This window comes from Cynara cardunculus, assembly GCF_001531365.2.
Source record: "Cynara cardunculus var. scolymus isolate 2C chromosome LG 2, CcrdV1, whole genome shotgun sequence".
Taxonomy (NCBI): domain Eukaryota; kingdom Viridiplantae; phylum Streptophyta; class Magnoliopsida; order Asterales; family Asteraceae; genus Cynara; species Cynara cardunculus.
The window spans coordinates 28039658-28043580 of NC_037529.1; positions in this window are offsets into that span (position 1 = coordinate 28039658).

A 3923-nucleotide genomic window follows, 5' to 3' on the forward strand; every position below is an offset into this window, starting at 1 on the left:
GAAATGCATGATATGTATATTTAAGTTAATATGTATGCATGATTATGTGTGTTTTGCATACATATGTTTGAATGGATGTATGGGTATGCATGCAAAAGATGGCTGTTGAGCCGACTTACTCTTTTAAGAAAGAGTATATATAGAAAGGGAGGTTCATCATTTGAACCTCTTGGTTATTTTAAAATCTGTGAGAGATTTTGAGAAAAAGAGTGTTGACCGGATTATTATTGGACTAACTTCTTGAAGTTGGTTTTCAAAAGAATTGCATAAGATGAGTAATTTGATTCATCATATTTCATTTTGAAAAGTAATTCCTATTGATTTGAATTATGAATTGTGTTATGAAATATCACCTTGATGTAGTTATAAATCGGACATATGTTGTCCGGATTTGTTATAAACTGGACACAATGTTATTCGATTTAGAGGAAATCGATCAGACTAGCATCGTGATGAAATTCTATCTTTGTAAACCGGATAAAGGTTTTAAACGGAAAAGTACGGATGCGATCAAGGTTGCCCGATTTGTTTATGGTCCAAATGATGTATTGTTCGTTCAGATGTAGACCGGACAAGGCTTGATCGGGGTAATATTAAGTCTGTCCGGACTTGAAAATCGGGCAAACGGTTTTGAGTTGTCTGGATTTGTAAATCGGACAAGGGGTCTTGAGGTTGTCCAGATTAGTATATTGGCCAAGACTTGACCGGAGATGAAGTCCGGCCAAGTCTATGATGACCAAAATTGTTTAAGTTGATCGATTTTGTACTTTGACTAAAATGTTGGTTCAATTAAATCATTATTACTATATTATCTATAATGATAAAGAATGAGGATTTGTGATAAAGATGATTTTGAACTGACAATATTCCATTAGGACATTTATGACTGCGGTCTGTTCTAATTGGAAATATTTTGGTAAAATGATTTAATGAGGAAATAAGGGGGGCATATCAAGGGGAGGTGTACCATGGGATAAGGGTGGCATATCAAGGAGAGGTGTACCATGGGATAAGGGTCGCATATCTAGGAGAGGTGTACCTTTGGATATAAGGGTGGTATTTGTACGTGTGATGTATGATATAACTCTTACTATTATATCCTCTAAGATTATTGGGATTTGTAATCTTTATTTCTTTGTGACTTTGATTTAGAATTAGATTTCTTATTGGAAATTGTAGTATGAATGTTATTGAGAAGTTGATAACAGGTTTTGGCCAAAAACATTGAATAAACCTTGTTTTCAATTGAAAAAGGGTTAAAAAGGGGCATTATGTAAAACCTGGTTGGTTAAAACCTATTTGGGTTTGGGTATGTTAATATAAAAGCTGAATGATTGGCTTTGGAATCCAGAAGTTATTGGTATTATATTTTACTTGTTCATATATTTGTTATATATAAGCAAAGTTGTTTTAAATAAGTTTTTGTGATTCTCACCCTGCAATGACATAGAAAGGGATCTCACTAGACCTTCCGGTCTAACCCTCATTTTGTGATTTTAATTATGTATTGCAGGATGTGCGGACGGTAAGGGGAAGAGGAAAATGTGATATTTTCCTATATGCTTGTATGTATGAAGATTTGTTCGTAATGTATGTAGTATTTGGTAGAGAAATGTGATTAGTACAAGAGAAGTATTTTGAATTTTTGGACCTTATATTTTGTATGATAGAATCTTGTATTATAGGACCTGAGTGGTGTATAAACATGTATTTCTTGTGAATGAAGTATGTGTTACATGCAATACGTGGTATGGGGTGTTACATAAAGTGTCCAAGTTCAGTTATGTACCTGCAGATGCAAAATTACATTGGCCAGATGTAATCCGAATATATCTTATACACTGACCTCTTAACTTATCATATTTATTTTCAATGGTGCTAACTATGTCTGGGACCCCTAATATGCAATGAAATAGTTTAAGTCTAGGAATCATACTGTAAATACCTAAATCTCTTAAACTCAGGCTCTGATACCACTTCTTTAACACCCCATAACTCACATTGCATATAACATATAATTCATTAAGAGAAATACATGTTTAATCCCACGAAGGTCCAAAGTACAAGAAACTATATTACAAAATATATAACCCAAAAATTCCAAAGATACATGTTCTTGTACTACATAACATTTAACTTCCAAAACATATCCACATATTGATCTTCACATAGCTATGCATATAAGGAAACAAATCATATTTTTCCTTTTCCTTTGCTATCATTATAATCTACTGTTCCCGCAATACATATTTGAAACACAAACTGAGGGTTAGACCCGAAGGTCTGGTAAAATCCCTTTTTCCATGTAATTGTAGGGTGAAAATCACCAAAACATTATTTAAATCAATCATTTCACATAAAGGAACATAAATCTATAATTTGTTTAGTCCATCTGTCCTCTTGTTGCAATAACCAGGCTTAGAAAATATTTTTATTGGATAACCGGACCAGAGCTCCTCTGGTTCCTCTACCAGAGCTTCTCGTTATACAAACAAGAGCGTCTCGCAAGTTAATCTTTATAAATTTACTAAGTTGAACACAAAGAAATGATAAAATAGCTTTCCAAAGTAAGAAAGTATACAATAAAAAGGTTTAAGTACGACCAGAGTGTAATATTTGGGTTATTTTATTACATTTAATAATTTAAATCTTTATGTTTATATGAATATTTTATGTAGAAGTGTGTGGGTGTGGGTGACATAGTTATGTTAGCCGACCTTTGAGGGGCGGCCTATGTTTATCTGAATATTTTATGTAGAAGTGTGTGGGTGTGGGTGATGTAGTTATGTTAGCCGACCTTTGAGGGGCGGCCTATGTTTATCTGAATATTTTATGTAGAAGTGTGTAGGTGTGGGTGACGTAGTTATGTTAGCCGACCTTTGATGGGCGGTCATACACTTACTATAAATAGCAAGTGTATGTGAAAGAAAAAGAAGCTTAGCACACCTTTGAAACACTTTCTATATTAGGAAAGACTCCTTGGTGAATCATACAAATTGGCAGAAAAAGAAGAAGAGAATTCAAAGCTAGGATATCTGATTTCTAAGGTGACTGTATTAAAGCTTTGAGTATAAATTATTTACATACAATTTAGTAGTATTTGGAACTGGTCATTATGAATATAATATGTACGTGGATTATCTGTATATGGACAATAAACCGTTCAAGTGTTGTCTGGACTTAATCCTAAATCGGACAAGAGGTGACCGGTTCTCTGGTTGGTCATGTCTTGTGAAACCAGAAGCTCTGGAAGAGAGACCAGAGGGGCTCTGGTCGAGTATGTTGAAATATATCCTAAGTCTGGTTAGTTAAACCAGAGGCTCTGGTTGTGAAACCAGAGGCTCTGGTTGTGAAACCAGAAGCTCTAGAAGAGAGACCAGAGGGGCTCTAGTCGAGTATGTTGAAATATATCCCAAGTCCGGTTAGTTAAACCAGAGGCTCTGGTCGTGAAGACCAGAAGCTCTGGAAGAGAGACTAGAGGGGCTTTGGTAGAGAGACCAGAGGGGCTCTGGTCGAGGATATTGAAATATATTCTAAGTCTGGTTAGGTCAACCAGCGGCTCTGGTCGTGAAGACCAGAAGCTCTGGAAGAGAGACCAGAGGGGCTCTGGTCCTGATTGTCGAATTATATTCCAAGTCTGGTTGGTTCAACCAGAGGCTCTGGACGTGAAGACTAGAAGCTCTGGAAGAGAGACCAGAGGGGCTCTCGTCCGGAATGTTGAAATATTTTCTAAGTGTGGTTTAAAACCAGAGGCTCTGCTCATGAAGACCAGCAGCTCTGGAAGAGAGACCATAGGGGCTCTGGTCCTGGATGTCGAAATATTTTCTAAGTATTGTTTGAAAGCAGAGGCCCGATGGACTGAAGTAGTGTGTTTGTAATGGCGGTGTAACCGCAAGAGAGATGTAATGGCGGTGTAACCGCGA